Genomic DNA, 6,881 nt, shown 5'->3' with positions numbered 1-6,881 from the left:
AGTCCTGGATAGCTCAACTTTATACTTCTTTTACATGAAAGAGAAAAAAAATTTCCATCTTGTTTATGCCATTGTTATTTTTTAGTTTTTATGTCACTCACAGCCCAATCCAATCTTAATTAATGCCAAGTGCATGGTATCAAGATAGACAATGGCATTTTAGGAGCCACACATAGTGTAATGATGTAAGAGCAAATAAAAAAAAGTAGAAGGTAAAGGCAAATCCAATGGTCACCAAAGCATGTCTTTCATGCCATCCTAATCAATTTAAATTTTCTTCTTTAAGCTATGTGTTTGTGTATATGGTGGGATTTGAAATATTTTGAGCTAGGAATTAACATGATTACATTATTTTATATGTTAGGACAATTCTTCAAGTGATATGATGGATATTTTGGAAGCAGGCAAAACCAGAGAAATTGAGCTTGTAACAACTCCAGCAAGAAACAATCAAGGTCCAAATCAGGGTGACAGTAGAAGGTGAAAAAGAGACAGATTTGAAAGACATATATAAGATAGAATTGACCAGAATGTGGTCAGCCTGAATGACTTCTGAAGCAAATAGAGGCAGATAGGCACTATATAAGATATTAGAAATAGCATTCCAGAGAAATGACATTAAAAAAATGCAGCTACTCAGACTGTAGATTTTTGCTCACCACTTGCATGTATAGTTCTTACAAAAGTTCTGAGATTCACATGCATGTCATGTCTGAATGAATGTGCCTGGTTTATTGAAGTGTACGTATATTTAAATCACTGTGACATGTCAGTTATCATTTGGATCAGTTCTTCCTCTTGTAGCAAGCAAGATATCTTCAATCTACTGCCTCAGGCATGCAAATGAACTGTAATTTTATCTTTCTACAACTCAACTTAGGCTTGTTTTTTCTCTTGGCTCCTCCTCAGTCAACTTGATCAACTTAATCTTTATCTTGAGCCTCCTGATAATATAATCTAGTTATTTAAGATATTTTTCCCATATTGCCCATATGTAAATTTAGTCAATTCAGGATTTTTTTTCCCTCTCTCCATGTTTGTTCAGGTTATTTAAACACCTATGTTTACATGTGCTCATCGGATTGGAGGTGGGGAGTGGAACTGGAAATTGGTTCAATTGAGAGATGGCAAAGGCCTTCGCTAATGCAATAGCTATGGGGTCTTACTTTTTAAGTACAGAGAAGTATTAATACATAGAGGGTGGTGAGGGGCACCACTTAGATGCCCCTCATTGCAAATATAACAAAATAAAATAATGGCTACATGGATTAGAAAATTATTATATTTTAGAGTGTAAATTGAATTCTGATTGACTTTGCATTTTATGATTCACTTCTGATAGCCTGTCCTATTCAGAAAATAATCGTGAAGACACAAATGGTAATATTTTAGAGTATTGAGAATGACATGAACATATATTCCAACCCGACTTCCAATTTTATGAAATTATGTATGAGTTCACTCTACTTATAAACTCCAAAAAAACCTCTCTGTCTCAAATAGTCCCACTAGATAGTTAGATGAGACTAGTTAACCAGTTTAAATCAGAACTTTGGTTACAGATTAAGCAGTCCCTGATTATAAGGATCAGGGTATCAAGGATTGTAAGGATACTAATCACTTCCTATGGACCCCTCAATAGTCTATCTCATGATTCTCAGGTGGAACTGAAAATATTCAGTTCTGACATAAAATTTATTATCAGGCCGGGCACGTTGGGTCACGCCTGTAATCCTAGCACTCTGGGAGGTCGAGGCGGGCGGATCGTTTGAGCTCAGGAGTTCAAGACCAGCCTGAGCAAAAGCGAGACCCTGTCTCTACTAAAAATAGAAAGAAATGATTTGGACAGCTAAAAAAAATATATATAGAAAAAATTAGCCAGGCATGGTGGCGCATGCCTATAGTCCCAGCTACTCGGGAGGCTGAGGCAGGAGGATTGCTTGAGCCCAGGAGTTTGAGGTTGCTGCGAGCTAGGCTGATGCTACGGCACTCTAGCCCAGGCAACAGAGCGAGACTTTGTCTCAAAAAAATAAATAAATAAATAAATAAAATTTATTATTAAAAGTAATCTTTGATAGGAAAAAGTTATGAAGCATTCATTCATATATACAGTGTACAAAATTGTAACTAATAAAATCTTATTTCCACACAGCATGAGAAGTTAAAGAAACAAAAAAATCTTCACTCTCCATAATCAGAAATTTCTTTTTCTTTAATTCCCATCCAAAGTATTCAATCTTTATGTCTGAAATCAAATATCATTCTCTTTTTTATTTAAAGGTCAGTTATCCTGATTTTGTCTTCTAGAGGGCCTATGGAGATGTTAAATTTATTCAACAAATATTTATTGAGTGTCTACTACATTCCGGGGACTGTGCTAGGTACTTGGATACAGCCGTGGATAAAACAGACTAAAACAAAAATCCCTACATTCACGGAGCTCACATTATCTTGGGGGAGGCAGATAATAAACACAATTGACACACACTGACTGCCACATTAGAAAAAAAATTTTTCCCTGGGGCCATGGTGTTTTATTACAAAAACGGAATGAAAACTTCGAAAACAAAACAATCTTTTCTAATTTAATGAAAAATTTCTTATTTTTTATTGTCTTCTGTTTGTGAGTTATGTGCAACACAATCCATGTTTTTAGAATTAAATTGTCAATATTAATTGTAACAATAAGAACGTCAACAAGTAAGATTTTCACAAACCATCTGCAGCGTTTTGCTTCACCAGGTCCCGGGCTCAACATGGCAGTTAATGTGTTAATAAGTAAAATACATGTTATGTTACATGGTAATAAGTGCTAAGAAGAAAAATAAAGCAGAGAAGGGGTGTGCAAGTTTACATAGAGTAGGAAAGGAAGGCTTCATGGAGATATTTGAGTGAAGACTGAATGAAGGCTGGGCATAGTGGCTCACACCTGTAATCCTGGAGCTTTAGGAAGCTAAGGCGGGAGGATCACCTGAGCCCAGGGGTTTGAGGCTGAAGTGAGCTATGATGATGCACTGCATTCTAGCCTGGGCAACAGAGAGAGATACTGTCTCAAAAACCAAAACCAAAACCAAAAAAAAAAACCCACACACGGAAAACAAAAAATTCCATAGGACAAACTTATTAAAAAAATAATAATAATAATAAAAAGACTGAATGAAGTGAAGGAGCCATGAAAAGATGAAGGGGGAAGAGCTGTTCCAGAGGGCAGAGCAAGTGCAAAGGCACTGAGGTGGCAGACAACCTAGCATGTTTGAAGATCATCAAAGAAGCTATTATGGTTGCTGTGGAGACATTCCAGGGAGGGTAGAAACTGAGACCCAAAAGGTCATGAGAGATCAAGGACTTTGGCTTTTGCTATAACATAAGAAGCCATTAGAGATTCTTGAGCAAAGAATGTGATCTGACTTACCTTTTTAGAGGGTCATTCTAGCTGCTAGGTTGCAAATAGCAGTGGTAATAACAGGGCAAGGCCTACTTAGAGACCACTACAATAAACCAGACTAGAAATGATGATAGCTTGGATCACGGTAGCAGAAGTGGAGGTAGTGAGAAATGGTTAGAATCTGGATATACTTTGAATATACAGTCTACAGAATTTGCTGATGGAAGATTTATGGAGGAATGAAAAAGAGCAGAGTTAAGGCTGAGATTATTGGCCCGAGCAATTAGCAGAATGATGTTTCCTTTATTAAGGTGATGAAGACAGAGAGAAGCAGATTTTTTAAAAATGTTTTCTCACTTATAAGTCACAGCACCCACATTGAGCATATAAAGCACTTCTTGGTGTTTAACGAAGCAATCATAAAGAACACATGGAGAATTTCTAAGCATTTTAAGAGAATCTCAGAACCATAAGATGCATTAATATATCATCTTGTTCACTGGATTTTGACATTTTTTTATTTTGATCCAAAAGAAATAAATTTTATATCTTGACCTGGTATACACATGTGTATATACATACACACACATTCACACATATACACATATCACTGAAACAAAATTTTATGAAATAAATATCTTTTTTATGATGTATGTATGCCCTGATGTTTTGTTTTGAATTCTGGTAGTGACACACCAAATTGATTTTACAACCCTCATTTTGAAAAACACTCAACCCTTTCAATGTCCAGATGAGGAAACAGAGACACAAAGAGAGTAAGGGAGTTGTCAAAAGCCCCCCAAAGTTAGTGCCAATAGTGAGACCAGAACAAAAAGAGGCCAGATCCTCCTTTCCAGCACTTCCCATATTTTCACTTTCTTGTTAAAAAAAATTATTAAAACAGAATTTCCTGAATAATAGCTTAAATAGCTTTCTTCTAGCTTAAATGTGCCTTACCTACTTGCCTTATTTTCTAAGCTTAAACTTTCATAAACACAAACATAACATTTTAATTAGGATATTAAATTATTTATACTCAGGATGTACAATACAAATAAAATTAAAGTTACTCATGGATTATTCAAAGGCAAATTTTAGTAATCACAAAATTAATCAAATTTTAATTCATCATGAAGCTCATGAGGTTGCATGCACACTGCACATACATAAAAGTTCAACTTAAAACAGAATTATGGTAAGCATAATTCATTTTAACTCAATGAGCATTTATATAGAATATCTACTATGTACTAATTGTGTGTGCTAGGAAAATAACAGTGAATTAATAAGTCCCTCTAGCCTTGAGAAACTTACATTCTAACAGGAGAAAGTATCAAACCAATAGCTACAATTCAATATGAGATATATTCTATTAATAGAAGATGTAACAAATAGAAGTACACAGGACTCTGCTTAACTTCTGTGGGTACACGAAAGGGAGAAATCAATTCTCCTTAGGGGTATAGATGGTTCAGAAAAACTAAAAAGGTGAAGTAATATTTGTTCTGGGCCTTGAAAGATAAATAGAAATTTGCCAACCAGATGAAGAGTGAAAGGGATATAAGGAGAAGATGGAACAGCATGAAAAAAAAAAAAAGAAAAAGAAAAGCATGTCACATAAAGGAATTGCTTGACTAGATCTTGATGCCATATTACGATCAGTTTATATGTGACATGATTAGGTATTTAGACTTTATCCTACAGTGAATGAGGAGTCATCAAAGGTGTTTAACATAGTAATTCTGGGAGCAACATAGAAACTAAATGGGAGGCTGTTATGGATTGAGTCCGCTAGAGAAAGTATATTGAAGTCTTAACTGCCAGTACCTCAGAATGTGACCTAATTTGGAAACAGAATCTTTACAGATGTAGTCAAATTAAGATAAAATCATTAGGATGGGCCCTAATCCAATATAATTCGTGTCCCTATAGAAAGGGGAAATTTGGATACAGGCACAGACATGCACAGAAGGAAGGCTGTGTGAAAATGCCACGGAAAATGCCAGTTGGAGCTGGAAGATTGAGTGATACATCTACAAGCCAAAGATTGCCAACAAACCAGCAGAAGCTAGGTGAGAGGCATAGATCAGATTCTCCTGCACAGCCCTTGGAAAGACGCAACCCTGTTGACACTGTGATTTTGGACTTCTACCCTCTAGAACTGTGAGGAATAAGAGTGTTCCAGTTGTACTTACAGAAAATCCAGCCACCAGTAGCTTAAACAGGTATTGATTTATTTGTCTCAAACAACAAGCTGTCCAGAGCTGGCACAACAGATCAACAAGGCCATCAGGGAGCCAGGCTCTTCCTTGCTATCCTATCACCATCCTTAGCATCTAGTCACAAGACGGTTGTTACACCTTCCAGGTAGAAAGGAAAAGGAAAGGAGAAAGGGTGAAGGGCAGTAGGAGTGCCAGTCCCTCATAGAAAAACAAAAGCTTTACCAGAAGCCCTACTTACTCTCATGGGTCAGAACTCTTTCACTCAGCCATCCCTAACTGGAAGAGTGCTAGGAAGTCAAGGAGAATGATAACTAAAGATAGATAGCAGTGGGGTGGGCAGTGAGGACGGTGTGGTGAGGGACTGGATTTGATAATTAGAAAGTCCCTGGCAACCTTATCAAAAGCCATAATTTCAGGAGTATACTAGGCATGAAGAGTATATTAGGGGTATATTAGGCTTGTTGAAGACTAGTAGGTGAGAAACGAGAATAGATTGTTCATTTCTGATATTTGGAAAGGAGAATGGTGGAGGAGGCAACAATCTGAAGGGGAAGCAAAAGGTGTTTTGCTTCGTTTTAGGATTGTGGATACTTGAGCATGTTTATTATAGTCTGGGGGGCAGAAACAATTGGAGAGGGGGAGATTTAAGGTATAAAAGGTATGAAATAAAGGTTAACTATTGGGGAAAAGCCCCAAAAAGACGAGGGGCAGGGGATTAAACACATCCTTGAAAGCAACGACTCTTCTTCTAAAACAAGAAAGAAAGGATGAATAACAATGGCAGAAGTTTGTGCTCAAGAAAAAAGTGGAATTCAAGGCTGTGAGGTGGTGTGCACCTGTATAGTCCCACCTACTCAGGAGGATCCTTTGAGCCGAGTTCAGCCTGGGCAACATAGAGAGACCCTGCCTCAAAAAAAAGAGAGTGGAATTGTTGAAAATTTTATTTTCATAAACATATACTTTAAAACTGTTGATAAACTTTGATTTAACTTTTTAAAAATCAATCTTGAATTCACTATTACTCAATTTGTGGAAAGCCATGAGACACCAGGATTTAAGTTCTGCTTTGTTTACTTCATCATTTGACCAGACGTAAGCTAAGTAGAGACCACCTGTTCACTTTTTCCGACTTACAGAATGGAGACCAAGAAGAGCGGCTTTCATGAGCATCCCAACATCTCATTTTTTCCTCCCCTCCTTCCCAGGGCTGGAGGGCTCCTGAGCGTATGGGGATGATACTTGGCATTTTTCTCACCCTTCTATGGTACTCAGAC

Source organism: Eulemur rufifrons, chromosome 6 (genome assembly GCF_041146395.1).
Source record: "Eulemur rufifrons isolate Redbay chromosome 6, OSU_ERuf_1, whole genome shotgun sequence".
In the NCBI taxonomy this organism is placed as follows: Eukaryota; Metazoa; Chordata; class Mammalia; order Primates; family Lemuridae; genus Eulemur; species Eulemur rufifrons.
The sequence above is the reverse complement of the archived record's forward strand: the minus strand, read 5'-3'. Positions refer to the sequence as shown.